Consider the following 26,557-nt stretch of genomic DNA (forward strand, 5'->3'; position numbering starts at 1 on the left):
GTGACAACGTTTCTCTGGAACGGTAAAATGGCCAAGATGGGATGGGAAAAGATGGCTGAAGCATATAGCTTGGGTGGTCTGGCAGCACCAGACTTCGAACTTTATTACTTAGTCTCCCAGGCACAATTTGTGAAATATTGGTACGATACACTGGATAGCTCACCCCACACATGGATAGAGCGACATACTACGGCTCCCACGGACGTAGACTCTGTCATTTTTGATACGCACCACACAGATTCGTGCCACTACAACCCGGTAAGCTGCACGGTCAGAGCATGGAGGATGCTATACAAGAGACTCAAGATAGAAACGCCCTATGACCTGGATGTTCCCCTTTGGAACTTCCCTGGGATCTCCCCGACATATGATGTGAACCTCTAGAAAACCTGGGATACCCATAAAGAAATTAAAATGTGGGACATGTTCCCCGTTTACTGGATTACGTTTGATCCAGTTTAAAATCGTTCATAGACTACATTACACTCCGGCCAGAATGGCAACATTTGTAATGAATAGTGAGGGAGAATGCCCCAGATGTAAATCACCTGAAGCCGGATTGTACCACATGTATTGGGAATGTCCTTTGATCGGTGAATTCTGGAAAGCAGTGGCAGGCATCATAGAGGAATTCACACAAATCTCAGCTTTGCTCACTCCACAAAAATATTTATTTTGCGATATAGGCAAATGTACCGAGACTACTAGAAGACTTTTTAAAGTTTCATGTGCTGTTGCTAAAAAATGTATCCTACAGTCTTGGAAGAACCCATCCCCACCGCAAGTTGAACACTTCCTTTGAACATTGACTTACGTTAACGAATGTGAAGAACAATATATATTGACTCAACCTCAAACCAGCCGCCCTAAGGACATCTGGGCCCCCTTTAGACTGAATCTGTGCGAAATGCTCTCGGATGATGAGACCTCTATGTAAAAACTGTATTGTACAACAATGTATGTGCAAAGTTTCTTCTGGCTATGTATGGGATGTAACTGGGAATTGCTGCTGTTATATCTGGTAAAACCATTAATAAATAAAGTTTATTAAACATTTTTTTAAAAGAATGCGTAAAGCTAAGCCGCTTGAACAACTAAACACGTGGTGCACTACCAACCTTAAATCCATGTGTAGTACCAAGAGAGTAGCAGAAGGGAACTGGAAAAAAATGATGGTACTGAACAAAGAGAATTTCACCACAGCCTCTAACAATTATAAAGCTGCCATCCTCCAAACCAAAAGTGCCACGTATAACGAAAGAATTACGAACGCTAACTCTGGTACCAAATAATGATTTGCTATCCTTCGAGAACTACAATCTCCTGTGCAACTGCAAAAATCTTGCATCAAAGACTCAACCTGGTGCACAAACATCCAAAAAGCTTTGCTGGACAAAATGTCAGTCCTACAAACGGAAATTGAAAAACAGAAACGTAGCTTGCCATTCTCATCCAATTCTTAGAGCCAATAGATTCCCCTACGAAACTTCTCAATCCGTTTGAGTTTGCCCTTGTCTCTGTAATGGACGTAAAAAAAAGAATTCCAAGCCTCAAACCGTCCATATGTCAAGGTGACATCTGCCCAGCTTTAGTCATCAAAGATGCGGTGGAGGAGCTTGCTCCATTCATCACGTCCTTAATAAGTACATCCTTCGAAACGAGCACTGTCCCAACCAACCTTAAAGATGCCTGGGTCCTCCCGCTACTTTAAAAACCCAAGCTAGACCCCAACACCCCTATGAATTATCGGCCCATAACAGCTGTACCATTCTTACTCAAAATATTGATTGGACAGGGCTGCCTGCCTGCAAATTCAAACCAATCAGAGTCTAATAATCTCTTGGGCCTTTGCCAGTCAGGCTTTAGACCGGGTCACAGCACGGAATCAGCTCTTATAGACCTAAAAATCCAAATGGATGAGCTAAAAGACAAAGGTAATTTAGCGCTCCTTCTCCTACTAGACTGATCAGCGGCCTTCGACCTGGTCAACCACAAAGTCCATTGAAAACATTTGACATCAGCGGTCCACTCCTCCACTAAAGCTTCTCTGTGGATTCAGTCCTTCCTCTCCAACAGAGCAATGACCGTATTAGTATTAGGTGTGTTTCCCCTACACTGTACACCATTTTTATTTAGCCTTTTTTTTTTTCCACTTGGACAACTTGGGTGTCACCTACACTAACTATGCTGATGACTCCCAAATCCTCATTCCTATCACAGGCTCCTACGACATTGACTCCAAACTACTCAATGAAATATACCAAACTATACAGGCTTGGATGGCCATCCATGGCCTCTGTCTTAACGACGATAAAATGGAGTTACTCTTTATCGGATTGCAGAACCAACTAAACAAACTAGACGACCAATTCAAATCCTTTAACATCGACAACATCACTATTAAAGTCTCCAAAGAAGTGAAAACTTTAGGCATTTACCTTGACTCGGCCCTTATGCTAACAAGACAAGTTAATGCGACGGCCTCCGCAGCCTACACATCAAAACTTATCAATGCCTGTAGACCTTTCCTTTCACCAGACAGCCTCATTACCCTGGCCAGAGCTCTCAGATTATCTAAACTAGACTATTGTAATGCCCTGTATTTCAGCACGAACAGCCATAACCTGAAAAAACTACAGGTGCGACAAAATAATGCTTTAAGCGCGGCTCTCCACATCCTGAGGGCCAACCACATTACCCCTGCAAGACGAAATGCACACTGGCTTCTTGTGCAGTATAGAATTGCCTTCAAAACCCTATCACTAACACACAAGTGCCTCTCGACCTCAGCCCAAAATATCTAGCAAACAAATTCACAAAAAATCAAATTTACAGACCCACCCGGTCCACACATGTACACCTTCTAACGATACCTAGATTTAAACTACAAAAAGCAGGGGGCAACAGCTTCCCGGTACTAGTTGCTAAACTTTGGAACTCTGTGCCCCCAGCTCTAAGAGCTGAACACTCCTTTTGGACCTTTCGAAAAATCTGAAAACTTGGCTCTTTGCACATGAGCGGTAATGTATAATCTCTTCTTGCTTACAATTGTATCTGCACTTTCTTAAATCTCTCTCAAAAATGTATTAATCTGTATCACTTCTGTAATTAACCTATTGTAACAACACTGTAATCTTCAAGGAATGCGCCCAGATATGCTTGGGTTAGGCACCCTTTACAAATAAATAAATAATGATACCCAAGCAGAATCACTGGTCTCACGCCTAAAAGATAGAGGGTATCCCAAAAGACTGTTGCAACACGCTGTTGGGGAGAACTCCCAGGTATGTCACAGCGATGCTGGAAGTTCGCCGAATTGGAGGGCCCAACCCCCTCCCCCAGTATGCACAGAAGACTCAGTCAACAGCAAGTTCAAACTGTGGTTTATTACAGCCAAAACCAACAAGGGAAGATACAGAACTCTGAAAAATTCTAGCATGTCACACAGGCCATTTTTGTCCTAAAAACACGTCACTACTCCATTATTAATTGGGCCATTCTCCAAAAAGCTATCGCTGTGTAGGATTGGCCGTCCGGAATATAATAACCTATATGGGTACATATACATGTTATTCTTCTGGCTCTTACATGTCAGGCGGCTGGCCTGTCCCATTACCAACTAATACATTGCTGCAGAGTAGTGGACTTACCATTGGTTCTTGCCCATTGCTTCCCACCCCTAGAGTGCTAAACTGTGATTGACTAGAGCTGACGTCCCCAGGCCTGGGACCCAAAATGTTTCTTATAAATGTATTCCATTTTGATGCAGTTGGTCCCTTTGTCTGGGGATTGGAATGTCTTTGTATCTCTCAACCTTGGCTGTGGGCTCTGTCTCACGAGTCTTGCTCCCAGTCCAGCCTGAATCAGCTCAGCTCGTCTCATGCTCAATAATTTGAGGCCTGCTGTAATTTTCTTAAGCCTTATAATGTGGTTTCCACATTGTTCATGTTATATTACATTCTCTATGAGTTAGCTATACGTGGTTTGATCAGGTTCGAAATGCTCTTCTGTATGTCCACGTAACTATTGGCTTCAAGCATTAGCAAGCTCGATCAGGATCTCTTGTGCCTTGCGGTTTCTGCATTACTACGTTTGGCTTATGGAAAAATAATAAAAGCAATGACAGTATGTATATATATCTGTCCTCTAACTATAGAACTGTACTCTCATGTTCTTCATGTATTCGAGTGTGTGTATGTGCCGCGCTGTGCGGATTGCATGTGTGCTTCATGTCTAATGCTGTCGTGGTGTCTCTAATGAAGTCAGCAACATGGCTTCTCCGCGCTTAGTCCAAACCGTCCAGATGGGTGTCTCTGGCCATAGCAGTCGGCTCTTCACTCATGCACGGATAGATTTGTACCGCACCTGGTCTGTATGGCTGACTGAGAGGGTACCTCTCAGCATATTTGTCGATAATTGGTGCTGGTGCATTTGGGATTCGTCCAAAATAGAATGGGTGGTTGCAGTGTTTTCTGACCTTCTGTCTTGTCATGAACTTGATGGGCGGGGTGGTGATCGCAGTATGCCGACTCCCTCTTCAGTTCCCCTTTGGTCAACTTCTCGACCACATCCTTATATGACAATCCTTTTGCTCTTGGTAGCCATATCTTTGTTATTCCTCAGAGGTGTCCATAGTAATTTGAATGATCATCGAAGGACCAGTTCATGTAACAGCACACTCCTTCCGGGTTGCACCACACCCACTTTCCTTCATAAAACTTTGCATCAAATGGGTTGTCCAACTAAATTGCTCTGACCGGGAACAATTCACAAGTGGCTATTCTCTCTCTCTCATCTTGTTTCTTTCTGCCACAATCTTGTCCTTTGCTCCCCCTATGTTCACATCCATAAGGACCTGCATGCCGATAGCTTTCTCTGCCATCGTCTTACACTTGGTGAGGCAGATTTCTATCCTGCACATTGACACTGCTACCAGTATCACTGCTCCCATTATCACCTTCAGTCCATCTGACAGCCATGATGGCATCCATGACCATATATATATGCTATCCAAGTCTGGTCTTTTCCAGTGCCTTTTGCTTCTGCCTCCATTTTGGCTTGTGTCTGGGATAGATGAAATGCTGCTTCTGACAGTGTACGGTTGTCCTCGTCGGTTCCTAGTGATAGCATCGAATGCAAAAGCCTCGAAAAAAATGCATCAAAAAATGATTTAAAAAAAAATTAATGGGGGGGGGGTTCCCCAACCTGTTTTTTTACCACTTAAAACCCATTTTAATAAAAAACCTTTACCTACAAAAAAAATGCATTTTTTTGAGGCTTTTGCATTCAATGCTTTGTTTTAGATGCAATGACCGGATACCGTCCTCGTCATTTGCAGGTATGAACGTGCAACAAACTCCTTCCATGGCTGTAAGCAGATCCAGAACATATCTATTCTGGAGCGCCACCAACCTTACTGCTTGGAGCTCTTCTTTTATTGCATTGAACTCATTCACGGTGGAGTTGATTGTCACCATTAGCTCCCAACAGGTAATCTGTAGCCATTTTGCATTTGTGTATATCTGTACGGACGGTATTATCGATGCGAAGAACATCTGTGTCCTGATAAATGGTCTGTGTTCTGCTGGTACTTCATCTAGAGCGGTTTCTGATGCTTCTGAGAAGTAATTTCCACCTCTTTACTCTACTCAATTCAGCTTGGTCTTATTTAGATATGGTTCACGGCCAGCTCTCTCGCAAGCTTTGACACTCTCCTCCCTGATGGCTACAAGATCCTCTCTGCACCCAGATCCTCCCGGTCCCGTGGGGGTTAGCCCTGATCTTTCCTGAGTGGATTCCTGCCTCTATCATTCCCACTCAGACCTACTCCTCTTTTGAATGCCTTGTCTGTAGGCTCTCTCTCCTACCCATTCTCTTACTGTGGCTACCATCTACCGGCCTCCTGGTCAAATCACCTCATTTCTCTGAGTGGGCGGACCTCTCCTCCTCCCTCCTGGCCTCTACCACTCAATTCCTCCTCCTCGTGACCTCAATATCCATTTAGACTCTCCTTTTTCCTCCTCTGTACTCTTCCGTGACCTATACGACTCCATCTCATTGTCCATCCTCCCCTCTGGCCCGACTCACTCTGCAGGGCACACGCTCGATGTCTTGATCTCCACTGACCTCCCCCGCTCCATCCCTCTGACCACTCCTCTCTCCTGGAGCGATCATTCCCTCCTCCTCTCATCTCTCCCTCTCTTTCCCCCCAAGCCAAGCCTACCCCAACACTGCCACCTACCTTCTCGGACATCTGGCCAATGAAGCGTGTGTCATTTGGGGCTTTTACTGCCACCTTCTCTCCCCCCCTCCACCTCTGGCTGTCTCACATCCTGACACAGCCCTGTCTCTGCTCTACTCTTCAATTTCTGATACTCTTGATGCTCTTGCCCCTATCATAAGGATCCGTTTGAAGGCCGAAGCCAAGTGCAATTCCTGGTATGACTCTGACCTAGCTACACTTAAACTTGTGTAGGGCTGCTGAGAGGAAATGGAGGGCTTCTTGTTCATCCTCTGACAAACTGGCCTGTTGTCTGCTCCAAAGGCAATACCGACTCTGTCCTCACCAAAGAGAGAGTCCACATTCAAGCCCGTGTCTCTGTGGCATCTAACAACTCGGCCGAACTCTTTAAAATCTGCAAGGAGCTGGCCAATCCTGCTGCAGTCTCTACCCCCTCCTGTTGCCTCCCAGGCTCGTTGTAATGCCTTTGCCTCTCACATTATCCAAAAAACCCAGAACATCCTGTCCACCCTGGCCCCTCCTCTCCGTCTGTGCTGGCTGACCCTCCTTCAGCCACCCCCCACCCTCCTTCTTGTCCTTTCCTCTTTTCTCCCCTGATGAGGTCACTAGACAAGTCTGATCTATGAAAACCTCTTCAAAACAGGTTCATCCCTGTTCATCTAAAACCATCAAGGACCACATTGACACCCTCGCTCCGGCCCTTGCTGATTTTTGCGACCACTCCTTTGCCTCAGTGTTAGGGAGAATTCTCATTCTATGGCTAATTTCCCTCACCTAGTGAGTCCCCCAGCAGCTTTGCTGGATTTCTAGAGTTTATTTTTTCCACTTGGTAAGTGTGAGCCTTTTTTCCCCCCACTCTTACATGTGTTTTGCCATGTGTATTTCTACTGTTTATGTGATCTTGGGCTTTGGAGCTACACCACTCCAGGAGCCCCACTCCTTGTGTGTGTTACCCAGCACCTTCAGTGCAGTGACACAGGGTTGTCTTTGAGACTTCCCACTGACTCCATTTTTCTGGGGATGACTACTGTTTCCGAGAAACCTGTAAAGTTTCCATTTACTTTATGTAGTCATTTAAAAACTACAGACCCAGTACACCCCATCTTACATGGAGTACTGGAAAGGCTTAATTCCTATCACTTTCTGTCTGTGCCACTCTGACCTTTGTTTTGCTCTTTTAACATTTAGACTTGGCTGGTGGCAGTGGTATCTACCCTAACTTTTCTACCGCGATTATACTATAAAAACGTGGTATGGTTCCAGGCTATTGTATTAGCCTCGAACATAAACTCGCTTGACCGAATACACTTTCTTTTGGCTCTGGCTGGGTTTATTCACCATTTCATTTTGTTAAAGTCCTTCTTGTGTTTTACTTTGCGTGGCAAACTAGGTTTGGCTTCTTTGTTTACCGTCTTTTGGCGGCATTCCCCAAAGAAGCCCTCCTTTGTCATCTGGGTGTCTAGGTGGGCTGAATGTGAGGGAGGGGTGTAGTCACCCCCTGCACAGGGTATCCTTGAAAACCCAAGTCGCACTTTGTCGTAATTGGCTGAGGTGGTTGTCCAGGCCGGACAACCCCCCTGCTGTGTGATTGACAGCCAGGCTGTGTGAATGGGGGATTTTCGCATAAAAGGCAGGACTCATGGGCTGGAAGTCATTCTCCACTGGAACTGCAAAGAACCAAAGAGAAGTGGAGAAGAAGACGGGTGCTGCAATTCCTGAGTCCTGGTGAAGCCCTGCTGCAGTCCTGAGCTATCTACCCTTCAACGACAAGAGAAGATCCAGTCCGGAGTCGTCTTCCCTTGAGCCTGCTGGGATCAACCAGCTCACCTTCCACAGGCAGAGGATCCTCTTCTTGGTCGAAATCACTGCACACAGCTGTAGTGGTCCTAATAGCCACTTGAAGAGCCTCTCCTGTTTTAAAGGAGCGCACCTTTTATTCACCATTGCTTTTGCTGCTGCTGGCTTCATCCCTGGGTAGTGCAGATCGCTCTAGACGTCGTCCTTCTTTTCCCCCCCGACTGAAGCTCCAGGAACCGTGAGTCTGCAGGGGCTACCAGGAACAACTGCCATAGCACCAACTCTTCTCCACTTCGAATAAGGTACTGTGTCCAACCTCGAGGAACTAGGGTGACCCCCTTTCCTCCTCACTAAAGGCTTGTCCTTATCTTCCTTCCCTCTTATAACTTTTTCTTCCTCTTTTGACAATATCTAAGTACACCTGGCAATCTTGAATCGTGAACTGTACTATCCGTGTGATCCCTGGCAACAGGAACCCTGTTCCACTTGACACTGGCGCAGGCCTATTGACTTTTATTCACTTGTAGGAAAGTGTCCTCTGATTCTAGCTGCCTTGACAAAAGTATTTCCTATGATTTTTATCCCAAACTCTCTTGTGTTGATTCATGTGCTAAGTGTGTTTTAACTCGGGTAACATTTCTTCCCGCGGGTACGCATATCTTTAGTAAGAACGAACTGTCATTACTGTCAAAAAGTGTTCACATCCGTACCCCCGGTAACATTGTTGTTTCACAACACCGGCCTGTCAAATCCAAAGGTACTTACCTTGAATCGTGCTGCACAAAGTGAATTGGTTGTGTGTAGTGTATTTTTCGTGTGATTTTAAATTAATAGAAGTGAAGTGTTTTATGAATAGGTGGTAGAGAAATAAATGTACTTTTACTTTTTTAACCAACACCTTGAGTCAGTGTTTGCTTGAGTCACAGTAATTGTAGTCCTTTGTGTAATCTCTACTACTGCTCATTTGCTCTCGAGAGAAGTCTGGCTGCTCCGCTACTGCTACCACTCTAACTGTGTAGTACAAGCTTGTAACAAAGGTGAAATTGTACTACCACCTGTAGTCTTAATCTTGTGTAGTGGTCCCTAAGGGCACTGCCCAGTATTCTGCCTAACACTCAGGATCCTTCCCCTCCCCTCTGAAGCACTCCCTTGTGCATCCCCTTCTCGGGAAACCCACAGCTGATCCTTCTTGTCCGGCTAACTATCAGCCAATGTCCATTACTCCCTTTCTGGGCAAGCTCCTGGAAAAGCTGGCCATCTCTCAGCTTAACCTTCATTCCAATTCTGTTGCCTGTCTCCATGACCACCAGTCTGGCTTCAGAGCTGCCAGAAGCACAGAAACTGCTCTCTTGAACATCTGTGAAGATCTGCTCTCCAACCTGGACTCTAACATTCCCTCTGTCCTCATCCGACTCCATCTCTCTTCTGCCTTTGACAGGGTCAACCATACCATCCTGCTCAACTGTCTCCGTAATAACCTGGGTATCACTGATCAGGCTCTGGCCTGGCTGACCTCTTTCCTCTCTGATCGACCCTCCCAGGTCCAACTTGGGTCCTTCCTATCATGTATCTCACACTCTACCTTTGGTGTTCCTGAGGGGTCTAACCTCTCACCCTGGCTTTTCAACCAATAACTAGCAACTCTCGCCCACTGTATTGCCATTTTCTGCTCAAATTTCCAGTGCTACGCTGACGACACTCAACTCATTTTCAGGCTGCTCTCGGCCACCTCCTCTTCCCCTCTCATCTCTGATTGCCTAACTGCCATTCAAGATTGGTGTGCCGCCAATGATCTTTGTCTGAATGCCAGCAAGACGGAGATCCTCCTCATCGGCACACCTTCACCATCCTTTGCCCTCACTCTCTGGCCGTCCTCCTACCCTCACCTGCGAGGGTCATCTTTGACTCCACACTTTCCTTCTCCGCCCACATCTCTGATGTCTCTAAAAAGTCAAACCTCCTACTGCACCTCCTCAGAGGTACTCTGCCTTGCCTCTCCTTCCCCCAGAAGATCAGTCTCCCAAGCTCTGTTTCTCTCTAGGTTGGACTATTTTAACAGCCTCTTTCTAAATCTACCTGCCTCTACTCTGCGCCCTCTGCAACTAATCCAGAACAGGACTGCGAGACTTGTCCTTGGCCTCAAGCCCTGGGATCGTATCTCTCCAGCTCTGAAATATCTCCATTGGCTCCCAGTGGATGCAACGATTAAATTCAAAACCCTCTGCATTGTCCACAGGGCTTTCTGGGGCCTGGGTCCAAAATACCTTCAACTATCCCTCCGCAAGTACCTCCCCTTTCGAGCTCTTCGCACCTCTACCTCCCTAAGGGTCAGTCGTTTTTCTAAGAAAGCTGGGGGTAGATCTCTTTGGCTGGGGCCTCCCTCTGGAACAGCCTCCCTGCCACTCTAAACCTTGAGGAGAACCATCTCCTGTTCCGGAAGCACCTCAAGACCTTCCTCTTTGTTTCTGCCTTCGCTCCCCCTCTCCCCTGATGACAGTTCTATCTTAGCACCGTGCACCTGGCCACCCTCTGTCGTCCGGGCCCAGGTACCTGCTCACCCTGGCACCCTCCCGCACTGCCTCCGGCCCACCCCTTGAACTGGGGCCTGTATCTGTACACATACAGCCAACCCTTTTTTTCCTGCACTTACCCTTTGTCTTCCTGCACTTATCAGACCTACCCTGTCTGCTGCCTTAAACCCAGCACTTGCCACTTGCTGGCTGCACTACCACGGTATCTGTTTCTCCTTTGCTCCGCACTTTCCACTTCTCCCCCCTTCCATGCACTTTTCCCCTCCCCCTCCCCCTCTCCCATGCACTTGCGTGTTCTCAATGTCACTGGGCCTAGTAAGATCGTTGTTTTGTTCTCCCCTGTTCCCCTCCCCTCCCCTGCCTTGTCACGCTCTGAAACACTTGTGTACGAGCGGGATAGAAATAAAATATCAGTATCAACAGCTGGCTTCCCTTTCTTGTCTGTCTGTTCCTCCTTCAGGGACCTCTTCTTCCTTTTGTTGGTGTCCATTTTCGGGAACTCATCGAGCTTCATATCTCTCTGTGGCACAACCAATGACCACATATTGATGTGTAACAACAAGCAAACTCCTCCCCAATTGGGTGGCAGCTTTTCGTACTCCCTTCGATCCGCACGCCCAGTAGTGGTCCATCAGTACTGCAGTGCCCATCTTCATCGCTGCATGTTTCTCTATGCTCCTGCACCCGACATTCTCGCAAACTCCTTCTTCACTGTTATTCTGATAAAACAGTGCTGGCGTCATCAGGGGTATTATTGGCATTGGCTCAGCTTCATTCTCCACCCTTGTCAGTAACTTTGCTCTCGCCTCCAATTCCTTCAGGCACTTGGCAATTTCTTCCTGTACCTTGCACACTGGTGATTGTGCTAGTTTCAGTGCATTGCTCCCTACCACTGAATCCTTCTATCCATCTTCTGTGTATACTTGGCCATACACAGGTATCTGCAGTCTTTCACAGTATCCAGGCTCTCCTCCTGTTTCTTTCACTGTCGTCCAGGGACACAGCAATTCCTTCAGGGTGATAGTCTTAGTCTCTCCCTTCTCTGGCCCATATGTAATGTACTTTATGGCTTCATCTAACTGCCAATGATTCTTCATCATGTCTAATGTCTTTATGTAATTATCTTCATACGGGAATGTTGCTCTGGACATCCATCTCATTGTTGCTTTCTTCCCCTGGAACCTTCCTGGAGTTGTCCCCATCGAGAGATACCTCAAGAATTGGGCTCTTGCTGCTGGTATTTCAGTTGCTACGAATATTCTGGAGGCGCTCATTGCATAAGGGATTAATGAGCAGACGTAGCAGCTCTCCCCGGTGGTTTCCTTGCCTACTTTCGTCATGTGTTTGTACCACGTTATTAGACACCCAAGCAGGGTCGGTGAGACACATGTCTACTCCTTTAATGTCTATGTCAACACTGCGCTTCCATCTCCTTACGGTGTCTGCGGTGCCCTCCCGTCCACCTAACATGGTCGTTCCACATTCTTGGGTTGGGGAAATGTTAGAAGAGGATACAGCAGTAGCACTAGCAACGAAGGAGATCCTCCAAAATATAAACGCAACAATAACAGTAGGAATATGGATATGTTTCAGCCAAATATTCTATAAAGGCAAGGTAATCTACTCCGGTGGATCGAATTTACCGGGTCTTCTTACAGTGTGGTCAAATTGGTTTGAGAAAGTATCCGGGTTCTGGTCAGCGGGCACCATGAACAATCGTCAAAAGTTACATCGGCTTACTCGTCAATGGTGTCAAATGTGTAGAGAATTTTTATATTTTTTATTTATTAGCAATTCAGTGTAAATTAATACAAAACTTTTTTGCTTTACTTCCAAATTAGACATTTGTTAGTCTTTTCACCTTGCCGAACCAGAAAAAGTCTTTAAAAGGTCATTTAAGCATTGTCGTCAGTTGTCCCTTTACTCCAAACGTTCCTTTTCCATTGGTGATTATTTATTTTCCATACGTTCGGCTAGGTTTTAGCAATTTCCAGTTCCATAGGAGTATTGTTTCCTGCATTTGTTAGTCTTAGAATATTCTTTCCAAGTACATGCCTAGACCTTTGACAGTTCTTTTGTTCAGTTCTACGTACAGTGCTTCCCACCATAGGTCTGAGTCCAGGCCACACGATGGTGACGGAATAGTGTGTAGATATTTTTCTCTTTCTTCTTGTAATTCTCCACAGAACATCATCATGTGCTGTAGAGAATCTTCTTTTCCATTGCAAAATATGCAATTGACCGATTTATTTATTTATTTTATTCTAGGCCATATTTCCGTAGCACATTCAGCCTGAAGCATAAGATCAGATATCTGTGCTTGGGGTTTGCACTCATCCTTAGGTAGTTGGGCAACTGGTTAGGAAAGTTAACAACATTTCTTGATAGTGTGTGTGATTTGGAAGCAAAGCGACTTGCCTCTGTTTGAGCCTAATCCACAGACACGAGTACTGTTTTAAATATATTTGGGTGAGAGTGAAGTGTTTCAACGTTGGTGGACAGGTTTTCGAGAATTGTGATGCATATTTCTTTCCACACCTTTAAGGGCCAAAAGGCAGGGGAATAGTTTTCCTGCTTTAGTATTTTGTAATGGACTGGGCACTCCAGTAGTTCTACTTTTCTGTAAATTGTTAATGCTTTCTAAATCACGTGAGTGTGCATAGATTGCTGGGCGAGTTCATGGCAGATTACTCCTATCGGCACTGAACTTGCAAGGTTTAGCAGTCTTCTCCAGTATCTGGCCTCTAATTTGTCCCACACCCCTCAGGGTATTCTCAAACATGTATCACCAGCATATGTTAACACTGGGATTACTTTGCAGTTGTAAAAATCAACTACTGGTTGAAGCGAGAATTTCCCATATTTCTTTTTTAATAGCAGGACTTGTGCTATTAGTTGGTCCAGGTTTATTATCCACGGTTTTTCTCCGTAATCTGCACTTATCATGACTCCCAAGTATTTTGTGCTTTTTGTCACTTCGATAGTGGTTTGTAGCAGCGCCCAACTGAATTTTCTTAGTTGTTTCTTTTGTCCTTTTTCAATTACCAAGATTTCTGTTTTTCTGGCGTTGATCTGCTGTTGATTTTCATCGACGTAATGCTGTAAGGCATCTAGCTTGTGTTGGAGGCATATCGCAGTGAAATCGAGCCAGATGAGGTCATCTCCATACAGGAGATGACTCAGGATGGACCCACTTATATGTGGATTGCAAGCTCTCGCCGGCTCGATCCATTCCTTGATGTCTGAAATGAAGAAGTTGTATAAAATGGTCGCTAATGGACAGCCTTGTTTCAGGCCTCTTGTTGTTAGTAGCGGTTTGCGGAGTGTCCCTCGTTGATCTAGTCTGATTTGAAGGCTAGTGTTCGTGTGTAGCGCAACAAGGGCCTCAAGGAGATCTTGTGGGCAGCTCTTTTTCTTTAGCTTGTACCACAATATGCCTCGATCCACCCTATCAAAAGCAGCAGCCATATCGACACAAGTTAGATGCAGCTTCTTGTTCTCATTTATTATTTTCATTTTCTGTACATTGAGTATTAGTAAATTTAATCCACAATATACCTTTGCAACAAACCCGGTCTGTCTCCGGTCGCGATGTCCACTCGTTGTTAACCATTCATTCAGTCTTTTGAGTAGAATGCCTGCATATAGTTTCCCAAGAACATCTAGTAAGGAAATTGGCCGTTCATTTTTGGGCTTTGTGCGATCCCTTTTTTGAAAAGGGGATCACAATTGCTTTCAACCATGATTCCGGTATTTACTTGCTAATGTTAATTCTACTAAAGAGGTTTTGTCACAAGTCAACCCATATTTTCGGATTTTGTTTTAAGACAAAGTTTGACAGCCCGTCCGGTCCTGGTGCACTGGACTTGCTCGCTTTGTTAATTAGGTCGAGTATTTCCTTTTTCGTGAACCCTATTTCTCAGGCTTTAGTTTTTACCTTGAGCCTTAGATCATAAGCATCCATGTTGTTTCTGTGATACATATTTCTGAAGTGTTCTAGCCACTGTTGTTCGTCAATCGGGTTTATCTGTTCTACACCGTTTATATTGGATTGCTTATTTATTAGGGTCTAGAAGGCTTTAGCGTTTTTGTTCTCTATGGTCAGCATAGATTCCGAGTCCTGTTGGTATAATTGAGCTCTATGTCCACCCAATTTCGATGTTTTGCTTTTAGGCACTTTACATCGAGCTCTGTTGAGTTATTGTTTGCCTTTTTGAGTTTTTTTTTTGTTTATTTTATTTGTATAGCGCTCGGGACCTGGGAGTAAAAGATCGCTTAGGACAAGTTAAATCGCACAATACATACAAATTTGCAGTAGTACATTAGGCGGTTTATATACAGTATATACAGACAGTGGTAGTTAATGCTTACAGTAATGGCATAGGTGTGGCATGTACGATATATACAGATTGTAGCTAGGCCTAGCTTAAGGTTGATTTTTAATCAGTAACCACCCTATGGCATGTTTCCTGAATAACTGGAAGGATCTGGACAATTTGATGTTCAAGGGCAGGGTGTTCCAGAGTTGGGAGGCGAGGACCGTGAAACTAGAACCTCCGGCTCTTTTAGAAGTAAATCTGGGCACCGTGAGGCATAGAGTGTTGGAGGATCTAGTGGTTCTGATGGCCGGTTTCATGGTGAATTTGTTGGTAAGGTAGGGAGGGGCTAGGTGGTTGAGGGCTTTGTAGGTGAGGCAGAGAGTTTTTATATCGATTTTTATTTTTTATTTTATTTTTTTTTATTTGTTTTTTTTTTTTTTTTTTGTTGAATGGAGAGGCATTTGCATGAGATTCTGGTGGCGGATATATGCTCCCACCTAGGAATGTTTAGTGCTGCTCGTAGCGCATTGTTTTGGAGAACCTGGAGTTTACTAATTATAGATTGGTTGGCACCTAGGTAGAGGCTGTTGCAATAGTCTAGCTTAGATTGTATGAGAGCCCTAGCTAGCGTGAGGCAGCTATTAGTGGATAGAAACGGTCTGCAGGCTCTAATTAATTTCCCTGTGTAGGCGGTAGCTGAGGCGGTCGAGTTGACTTGTTTGGTGAGATTAATGTTGGCATCGAGATAAAAGCCGAGGGTTTTCACATTTTTAGCGACAGGGATAGTGTTGCCATCGATGATGATGTTGGAATAGTCGGGGCTCAGTTTTTGTAGGTTATTAGGTGATCCGACAAGGAGCAGTTCAGTCTTCTCGTCATTCAGGCAGAGGCCATGTGTGGCCATCCAAGCCTGAATGACGGAGAAGATTTTGTTGATCCTAGTGACATCAGCATTGTAGTTGCCAGAGATGGTGAGGAGTATCTGGGTTTCATCCGCGTAGTTGGTGTAGGTGACACCCAGACGGTCCAGTTTGTCAAAGAGAGGCTTTGTAAAGATATTGAGTGGGGGAAACACATGAACCTTGTGGGACACCACAGGTGATGGGGATGGGGGTCTGCTGCTGCCACGGAAGAAAAAACCCTCATGGTTCTGTTGGCCAAGAAGGACTGTATCCATGTGACAGCAGAGGAGGAAAAGTGGGCAGCAGAAGAGAGGTGGTTACAGAGTATTTTATGGTCGACCAGGTCGAAGGCTGCTGAGAGGTCTAGGAGGAGTAGGATGGCAGCCTTACCCTTATCTTTACTGTCATCAATCTGACTTTTGAGGTCAACAAGGGCGGTTTCTGTTCCATGTTGAGGTCGAAAGCCAGATTGACGCAATCCTAGTAATTGGTTGGACTCTTAAGTAATCCTGAATTTGCAAGTAAGTAACTCTGTCAAGGATTTTTAGCAGGAAGGGAACCGTAGTGATAGGCCTGTAATTAGTAGGAATGGCTGGGTCTAGGGATTGTTTTTTTTTTAGAAGAGGGAGGACCTATGATTGTTTCAAATTGTTGGGTACTGAGTTGGCGGAGAATGATAGATTTATTAGCTTGGAAATGAATGGGGATAGGTCTCTTGCTGCATCTTTGATGATCTGTGCATGGCAGCTGTCCCCTTTGCAGTTTGACGGTTTGAGGGAAGTTATGATTTTTTGGGCTTCTTGTATAGTTACCTTTTTAAATGTGAAGCCGGGGTTGGTATTAGAGGTAGTGGGTAAGCTAGGTGTAGGGGAGTTACTACTGGAAAATTGTAGTCATTTCATTTGCAGGCCAGTGATTTTATTAGCAAGGGCTTCTTGGATGCTCGTGCACCATGGTTGGTCTTTCACGGACATGTCCGTCGGTGGGTTAGGGTTTTCTAATTCCTTCAGGATGGTACAGAGTTCTTTAACACTGGAACCTGCATTATTTATTCTTACGTTGTAGGCTTCCTTCTTAGTGCAGATTATTTCTTTTTTATAAAGGGAGGAGGCATTCGTAAGATGGATTTTATTTTCCACTGATGGAATTGTTTTCCATAGGGTTTCCATCTTGGTTTTCTTTTTTCTGAGTATTTTGAGTTCAGGTGTGTACCAGGAGTTAAGATGAGCTCTGGGTTTACCTTTACTTAGCTTTAGTGGGGCAACGGTGTCAATGGCTTTGGTCCTGGCGTCATTGTAGGTGTTTACTAATAAGTTGAAGTCCGAAGTGTCGGGGAGCGTATTTAGGATGGGGAGAACCAGTGGAGTGAGAGCTTCCGTGGTAATGTTATGCTTGTTTCTAGTCAGACATGCTGGTGCAGGGGGGCACTGTTTGTGGTTCGGGTTGTTAATGCTAATGTCAAATGATAAGAGGAGATGGTCAGTCCATACAAGAGGTTGCTCGTAATTCATAAGCTAGCTGTTTCTTCCTATTGGATAGCTCATGATTGAAATGGTGTAAATGTGTTTTTTTTTTCTTCTAACTTTGTTGTCCTTAAGCAATAGGAGACGGGGGCGTGGCTTGGCACCATGGCGGTCGGTTTGGCTCTGTAAGAGCTCCCGGCTGACGCCACGTATTCATTTGAAATGCCCCGGTGATAGTGCGCTTTGAACGTACCCGGTAGGCGCGCTCGAAAGCCAAAGCAAAGCGGCATACAATCATCTAAAATACATCACTCCACGATGGCTGGAACTTGGGGTGCACCAAGCCTGAATCGGGGCCAGGTGCAGCGGTATCCCAAAATGGCAGACGCCACCACACTACAAATCTAACAGCAGCACTGTGGCGCAGCCGGACCCCAAGCGAGGAAAGTGGGGAAGCAGCTCCTGAACGGAGGCGAGCATTAGCCGCTGCAACCCTGCACGAGGAGCCCCATCGAACCCAGTTACCTGGCGCAGTTCGTCCCCAGCAGGCGCAAAGCCGATCCAGCCCTTACATGTTGGCATGGAGCCTGCAGGCCTGGGCAGACCTGGGGAGCCCCCGGACCCGGTGAGCAGGAGCACCACAAGCCCCAGACGCAGCACGGCTCGTAAGCCAGCGCGGCTCGGAGACCAGCATCAGCCAGCAACAGCACGGCTCACGGGCTTGTAGGCCTGCAACAGCCAGCAACGGTGCGGCTTGTGGGCCAGCAACAGCGCTCTGGAGCACACACCACGCAGCAGGAGGCGAGAGAGGGCGGTCAGCAGCAACAGACCAGACCCAGACGAGTCACCTCCTCCGGACTCAACGCGGGAAAGCACAGTGAAGTGAGGTGAGAGCAGCCCTGAGCCCCCCCAACCGCCCTATACTGGAATAAAGCCAGAGCCCCCTCACAGAACTCCCTCCTCAGGGGGAGAAGCAGACTCTGACCAGCTGAGCACCATAAGGGCACCGGAGACACCCACCGCGAAAGCAACCACACCTGAGCCGCAAGGTGACCCACCACAAGTGTCCCCCAAGCCCTCATACCGACACCTACTGCCGAACCAAAAGCCAGGCAGAACGCGGCCAGGCGCCGGAGCCACCCACCAACACAAGCGGCCTGAGCCGCGCAACATCGCTGCTCCCCACCTCTTCGGGAGCAAGGGACTCTGCAGAACAAGATCAGAAGGGCACCGAGGAGGTAAAGAGCACAATCACAGTACTGGAGGCGAGAGTGGGGGAACTGGAGACGAGAATAGAGGTGGAAACCACCCTGTGCGAGCACAGCTACGAAATTGCGAAGGCGGCAGACAGGCTGAACACGCTAGAAGCCCGATGTGAAGCACTCGAACTTAAGCAGGAGGACTCACAGAACTGCTCCCGCCGCAACATACATACGCCTGAGAGGGATCCCCACATCTATTCCAGATCAGACCTCGAGCACTACGTGAGCGACCTCTTCCGCTTCATAATAACCCTGCCGGACAGCTCCCTTCTGGTGCTTGACAGGGTCCACAGAACTAGTTAAATCCAACTCCTCGGCCCCGCCGGACGTTCTGGCATGACTACACGACTTCAAATTCAATGAAGAAATCGTGCAGGAATCCATGAGCTCCCCGCGAATACTGTTCAGAGACGCCTCCATCTCCCTATGACAAGATCTTGCCTCCGTCACACTCCTGAAAAGGAAAGCACTGAAACCAGTCACGGAATGGCTGAGGGAGAAGGGCGTATCATACCACTGGGGCTTCCCTACAGCCCTGATTTTCCCCTGGAACGGGAGTATCTGCCACATACGCAAAATACACGAGGCGGAAAGACTGTTGCACCCGGCCGCAGGGGAAGGAACCAACAACGAGGACGCACCCTCAGAACAAGAAGACCCACAGGACTCTAACCGGTCCTGGTCGCGAGTTGAGAGGCGCCGTCGAAGAATCAGGGGACCCCCACTCAAAAGCAAACGCCCGAGCAACGATGGCTAAGGCGGAGTGGCACCGATGCCCTGGACTCCAGGAGCCGACAAGCATCACCCAAAGAACCAGACGCCAGCCATAACCGCTGGCTATGCATCAAACTTTTGAAGTAAGACAACACTCCAATCTTACACTCAGCTTTCACCGCCACGCTGCAGAGGCCTATTGGTCTCGTCTACAGAAGATTGCGTTGGCCCAGCCGGAACCCCCATTGGTCGAAGGCTGGCCCAGATGACCAAGTTTTGTTTTCATAGGGGGGGAAGAGGGGTGGACAATGAAAGGGGCGCAAACTACCAATACAGGGCCCAGCCCAACCGACAGCCGCCCGCACAAGCCGGTGGAAAGTGGAGCACGTTGGCACCCATCAGCCGCAACCCGATCATCTCAAAATGGGGTCATACATAAAGAACCTGACCATGATCACCTGGAACCTCCAAGGCCTAAACTCCCCTAGGAAACGGAAGTTCGTGGAACACCGCCTGGCCCAACTAGAGGCAGATGTAGTCTGCCTACAGGAAACCCACCTTCCGGCCATGGATGAAAAGCGAGTCAGATACCAAAGATTCCCTAAAAGATATTTTGCATCCTCTGGACAGAGAGGAGGTGTGGCAGTCCTGCTCAGCAAATCAGCGGTTCTGGCAAAGGTCACAGTCAAGCGGGACCCAGAGGGGAGGTTCCTAATGATCAAGGGCCTCCTGGTTGAACTCCCAATGACCATCATAGCAATTTACTGCCCAAACAATGCCCAGGAGTGCTTCCTACGTAGGATTCTCCCAGTAATAACGTCTTTCACCGAAGGCAAACTGCTGATCGGGGGCGACTTCAACCTCACCCCGGACCCAACCATCGACAAAACTCTACCGCCCACCGGAACAGACTTCTCGAAGGCACTGGGGCTCACGGAATTCCTTTGAGAGACTGAAACGATTGACGCCTGGAGGCTAGCGAATGACAAAGCCCGCGACTATACCTTCTCGCTTGTCCACAGGGATCTCTCCAGAATAGACCTTCTACTCGTCTCAAGTGCGCTGTTCCCCTGCATCGTGGACATCCACATTGGTCTAAGAGTAATCTTCGACCATGCCCCAGTGATAGCACAGCTCCAGACGGAGGGCCTACCAACGGCGCAACAAAGGGCCTGGAAGCTGCAGGACTATCTCCTCACGGACATAGCAGACAGCCAGGAATTGTCGGAAGCTCTAATTAACTATTTCACAGAGAATGTGGGCAAGGGACTCACGGAGGCTATGGTGTGGGATGCCATGAAGCCAGTGATTAGAGGTGTCGCCATAAACTGCTCAGCTGCACATAGGCGCAGACACCAGCTTAAATTAGGGGAACTGGAAACAGAGGTGACACAGAAAGAAGCAAACCACAAAAGACGCCAATCGACAAAGTCCTGGAATGAACTACGTAAAGCTAAAGTAGTCCTGGAAATGCAGACCGAACAGCCCAAGCTTTGACATACACGAAGCAGTATTACTATCTGAACAGCAACAAAGCCAACCGCCTACTCGTGCACAAGCTCAAGAAAGTACACACCAGAAACAACATCACAGTCCTACAGGATCAAGATGGGATACCTCGCTGCTCGGACCCCGAAAAGCTGACCATCATGACCGAGCACCATAGGAAGGTAATGTCAGGGAAGCCTACAGAAGCGGTAAGACATGCCACCTATCTGCGAACGATTCCAAGGCCGCCCCGCCATCCGCAAATCAACACCCTGGAAGACCCTATATCTCCAGAGGAGGTGTCGGAAGTGATCCACTCAATTAAGAACACGGCACCTGGCCCAGACGGTCTGCCCGCACCATTCTACAAGAAATATAACCATATCCTGGCCCCTCACCTAGCCTCACTCTTCAACACCTTCCTGGGAACTGGCTCCACCACCCCCTCCATGGAGGAATCAGTCACAGTCCTGATCCCGAAACCCGGAGCAAATCCAGAACTCTGCGCGTCATACCGCCCCATCACTCTGATGAACGTGGACTCCAAAATCTTCTTGAAGCTACTAGCACGCAGGCTCGCCGGGCTCCTCCTGGATCTCATCCCTCAGACCAAACGCAACACCTTAGACAACATCAGACACACCTTAAATATCATTGAGACAGCCAATAGAACTGGAGGGGAACTAGTGGTAGCCTCGCTCGACGCACATAAGGCGTTTGACATGCTGGACTGGGGTTATATGAGGGAGACACTACGGAGTAGGCCCGAAATTCCTGAAATGAACGATCGCAAACTATCAGCATCCCACCACAACCCTGAGAATCAGCTGTTCCATGTCCCCCAGAATCAAGATCACTAGAGGCACTCACCAAGGCTGCCCCCTGTCACCTCTCATCTTCGCCCTGTCAATGGAACTGTTCGCCTTAGGATCCGAAAGAGCCCTGTAATCCAGGGACTTAAGCTGAAGAACGACACCTACTAAGCAGCCCTATATGCCGACGACTTGCTGCTAACACTATTGCATCCAAGCATATCCCTGGCAGAGCTATGGGAAGAGCTGAACAGCTTTAAAGCAGCCTCTGGGTTCTCGATCAACCTCACAAAGTCTGTAGCACTGGGCATTAACATTCAGAAAGCAATGCTGGACTTCCTATTGGCCAGCCTCCCAATCCCATGGGCTAGATCCCACCAAAACTACCTAGGCGTCTGCCTACCTAAGCTAGCAGAACGCACATACAAACTAAACTTCCCGCCCCTGCTGAAGGACCTACAGTCAGACATGTCCCGCTGGCAAGATCAAGAGATATCCTGGTTGGGGAGGATCACAGCACTTAAAATGAACTTGGTCCCCAGACTGCTCTACCATTGCCAAGTCCTCCCAGTAGCAATTCCCAAAAAAGCCAAACAGAAACTACAAGCAAATATGCTAAAATTCGTTTGGAGGGGGGCAAGAAGCCCCGAGTGACCAGGAAAGTTTTACTCGGGAGCCCCGTGTCCGGAGGCCCAGGAGTCCCCGAAGTCGAAAAGGTACTGCTTAGCCGCCCAGCTCTCGGCGACATTTACGTGTCAACCAGGCACTAACAAGCCTCGCTGGTTGAAGCTGGAGGAGGACTGGAGCCAGTACCCACTGGGATCCCTCCCACACACCACATGGCCTAAGCATCCCCCAAACGCCGGGCCCCTCTCGACTACCAGGAACATGGTAAGCAGCTGGAAACAGGCAGCCAGGAGGTGGAACTGCAGGGGCAGGTGGGCCCACTCTCTCTTGTCTGGGAGAACCCGGACTTCACCCCAGGTCAAGGGCAAAACGCCTTCTCCAAGTGGAAGGCGGGTGGCCTGAAACACGTAGCGGACTTCTATGAAGGGGACACCCTACTCACCTTCGAGGACTGCAAGAGGAAATTCCAGGTGCCAGAGGGTGAGAGGTTTCGCTACGCCCAACTCTGACATTGGCTCTCACACGACTCAATGAGGACACATAGGCACAGAGAACTTACAGCACTATAGCACACACTAACTGCAACCCCACCCAGGGGGAAGATCTCGATAAGACCCTGTTACAGGCTGTTGGACAGGGCAAACCCCAAGTCCAAGGAGCTCTACATGAAAGGGTGGTGAGGGATCTAGGCCGAGAACTAGACCGGGCCAGCTGGGAGCGCATCTGGACGAGAACCCACAAGACTTCCAAATGTGTGACGAATAAAGAGGGAGCCATCAAGGTTTGCTACAGGTGGTACACACTGGAAATCCTTCACTAATGCAACCGCACCATCCCGCCGCATTGTGCGGAACCATGAACGCTGTTCCACCTCCTATGGTCGTGCCCGAAAGCGGAAAGGTTTTGGAGGGAGGTCTTGGAGCAGATCCGACATATCACAGGTCTATCGATACCGTGGGACCCGGGGATTGTCCTACTGGGAGATACGGGAGAAGGACAGTTCCCGATGACTGGCAATCTGGCGGACTGCAGCCAAGATATCAATCTGCAAGCTATGGAAACTTCTGGAGGGCCCAGCAATCCCTGTGTGGTGGGTAAAGTGCTGGGATATTCCTGCAGCTGAGAAAATCACTGCCATCCGCCTGGGCAACAAAACCAAGTTCCACAGCACCTGGAACCCATTCTTGGACTTTGTAAAGAGGTTCCCAAGAGTGGTGAGACAGCCTCCATCCCTCCGTTGGCTGACGAAAATGGGCTGACAGTCTAGTGATCCCCCGATCTGTGTACGCAGCTGTCCAACCTATCGCAATCACTGAACTTGTACCCTGTAACTTTGACCCGAGACTGCAGCAATCCCTCCCCCTGACCACCCCAAAGTACCCCCTATCTCTTTCCTTTTCCTTCTTCTTCCTGTTTTTGTTTACTTCAGTTTGAGGTCATGTTGATTTCTGTCATGTTACACTTTAACAGCATGTCATAAAGAGTGATGAAGCTTTTGTTTGCAAATGCAAATAAAAACTCAGATTGAAAAAAATAATAGGAGACAGGATTCGTATTTCACTCCGCTATTTGGTGAGTCTATCTAACAATCTATGGCTGATCTTAGAAGAGGAGTTGATTTAGTTGTTATACGTAAGCGATTTAGGCTATTATTTACACTCACTTGGTGAGGCCATGTTCTGTAAGTTTTAGTTATTTTGTCATTATATTGATTGCTTTGGAAACAGCAGGTTAGGATCAATTGGCTGTGATCGCTCTTGGTGGTATCCAGAATTTTCAGGGATTTGATGTTTTGAAACGTGGCAGAATCTGCAAAGAAGTAATCTAGGGTTGCTCTAGCATTAAACGATCGCCAGGTCTTTGCCGCCAGGCAATCTCCCTCGACATTCACATTTACCAGGTTAAGGTCTCTGATTTTGGTTTCTCTCATCCATTTTATGGGAGCGAGATGTCTTTTGCTGTTTGTTTTGTATTAATTCCTTTGAAACTTCTGTGTCGATGCAGTCGATGTTTAAATCCCCACAGATGATGATACGCAGGTTACCAAACTCTGCACGGTCATCTATACTTCTCATGAGTACTGATACAAAGGATGCTCTGTCTTTAGCTCCACTGTTCCAGTAAAGATTGAAGATCGCCTTTGTTTCTTTGTCTTTTGTCAAAGGATACACTTCCTGCATTACCATTATTTGAATGAGCGGTGAGGGCGCTATTATTTGTATGACTCTTGAAGTTAGATTATTTTTTATAATTTTCAGAATTCCAGCCGACGGCCTTCCAGTAGCGCCCTTATATGCTTTATTCAAATAACTGGTGTGGCCATCTAATGTTGGTGTGTTTAGTAGCCAGCATTCTTGTAAGCATATGATCTCTGATTGTAATAGGTCTTCATTTATGTTGACAAGCAGATGTCTGAAGCTCTGGTGTTCCATGACGCAATCCTGAAGGTATCTTGCTTCTCCTTTAATTCGGTCTATTTTTTGCTCATATTTTCTAGGGATGATGGGAGCCAATCCCAAGAGGCTGCTTCATCAATCTTGGTTTTTACTTCATTTTCAGGCAACCCCCTGGCTGTCACTGCAGGGTTTGGGTGTCCTTTGACTAGTATACGCAAAGCATTTGGGCCCGCAGTACTGTCGGGGAAAATATGACCGGTCTAACATCTTCCTCATCTGCTTGCTTGTCAGTTTGTTCAATTTTTTAAAAACATTTTTTCTTTTTTTGGGGCCAGCTCGACGCATTTTTCCTGTGCTCTTTTCCACGGCTTTCCCTTCATTCTCCACAAATGTTACATCGAATCCTAGGATTCTCAATTCCTCCTTTACTGACGTAATCAAATTCACAACAACTTTGGACAGAAAATGTACACATATGTAGTCTGTTTCATGTTCGTAAGGGAAGGCCACAATTTTAATATCCTTTGGTTGTACTACTCGGAGCTGTGGAACAGAGTGCAGTAATCTCATCAAGTTTGAACGGTTCAAAATTAGTCCATCTTTTGCCTTAGAGACCCGCTCTATCATGAGCTTATATTCATCCGTTCTATGTTTTCCATTAGGTGGTGTTCGTCTGGGACTATTTCTTTCCCTTGTCCTGTTGTTTCCTCGGTTGTGCTGTAAATTAGATGGCTGGGATTCTTTATGAGCTCGTTCCATTCTTGAGTTGTCTAGCATAGCTAGAATGACTTGTTGAGATTTCTTTTCATTTGATCTCTTGGCTTCCAGCACGTCTCGTTTTTGTTTGCAGAGTTACAAATCGAGGTTGGGTCGGGGTGACAGAAGGCAGGTCCGTCTGACTCTCTCTTGCCAACGGGCCGGCGAACTGTGAAGCTTGTGTTAGTTCGCTTCACTTATTGCACGTTACTCTGCCCTGCACAGCACTGCGAGCCTCAGCTCTTGCTGTTTCTTCTTTTGCCAATTGCCACACGCCGCTTCCTGGAGGAGGCGGAGCTCTCTGGCAACACATGACGGATCACGTGACTGTGCCGGTCAATTTAAACTGACGTGAGCCGCCCGAGCGGGGTGTCCGGCGAACTGTGAAGCTTGTGGAAGTACGCTTCACTTATTGCACGTTACTCTGCCCTGCACAGCACTGCGAGCCTCAGCTCTTGCTGTTTCTTCTTTTGCCAATTGCCACACGCCGCTTCCTGGAGGAGGCGGAGCTCTCTGGCAACACTTGACGGATCACGTGACTGTGCCGGTCAATTTAAACTGACGTGAGCCACCCTTGCGGCGCTAAGCCTGGCGGGGACAAGCCCACTGGCTGTTGTGCGGCTGTTTGGCGGATGGTGGCATTTACTGTTTAATACCAACGTTTCCATTTATTCTAGGTTCCTAAACCCAGTACTGTGGCGTTTCTTGAAATTTTACTAGATGTTAAGGTTATCATTAAGGTTATCAACATATTAGGTTGTTGTTTTGTATTTTAAACGTAATGTAAAGTTTTAATAACTTTAAAAATTTTTTTTTTTTTTTTTTTTTTACACTCCATGTTCACCCTAAAAACAGGCATGCCATCGGAGACAACTAGAGACCCTATGGTCACTTCATTATCTTTAATGCCTAATATAGCGGATCTAGCTCCGCTCCCTCAAACTCCCATTAATCAAAACATTCCTAAATTACAGGAAAAGACCAAAAGTCGAACTCGTATTTAAAAAAAAAACATTATTTTAACTCCAATCAACAAAACTCCAAATGACATCCGTAATTTTTATGTGAAAAAGTCACATGGTCCAATAACGTCCAATTCGACTGATCTGGCATCTCCCGTAACGATCTCTCCGGAGTCACCACTACCTAATGGTGGTGTAAGTGATTTGATTCCAATACAAAATCCCACTTTTAATAATGAGGCTTCTGCTCCTTCTTTGAGTTCTACTATTTCAGATCAAACTTTATT

Source organism: Ambystoma mexicanum, chromosome 1p, assembly GCF_040938575.1.
Source record: "Ambystoma mexicanum isolate Mex_15411 chromosome 1p, UKY_AmexF1_1, whole genome shotgun sequence".
Lineage (NCBI taxonomy): Eukaryota > Metazoa > Chordata > Amphibia > Caudata > Ambystomatidae > Ambystoma > Ambystoma mexicanum.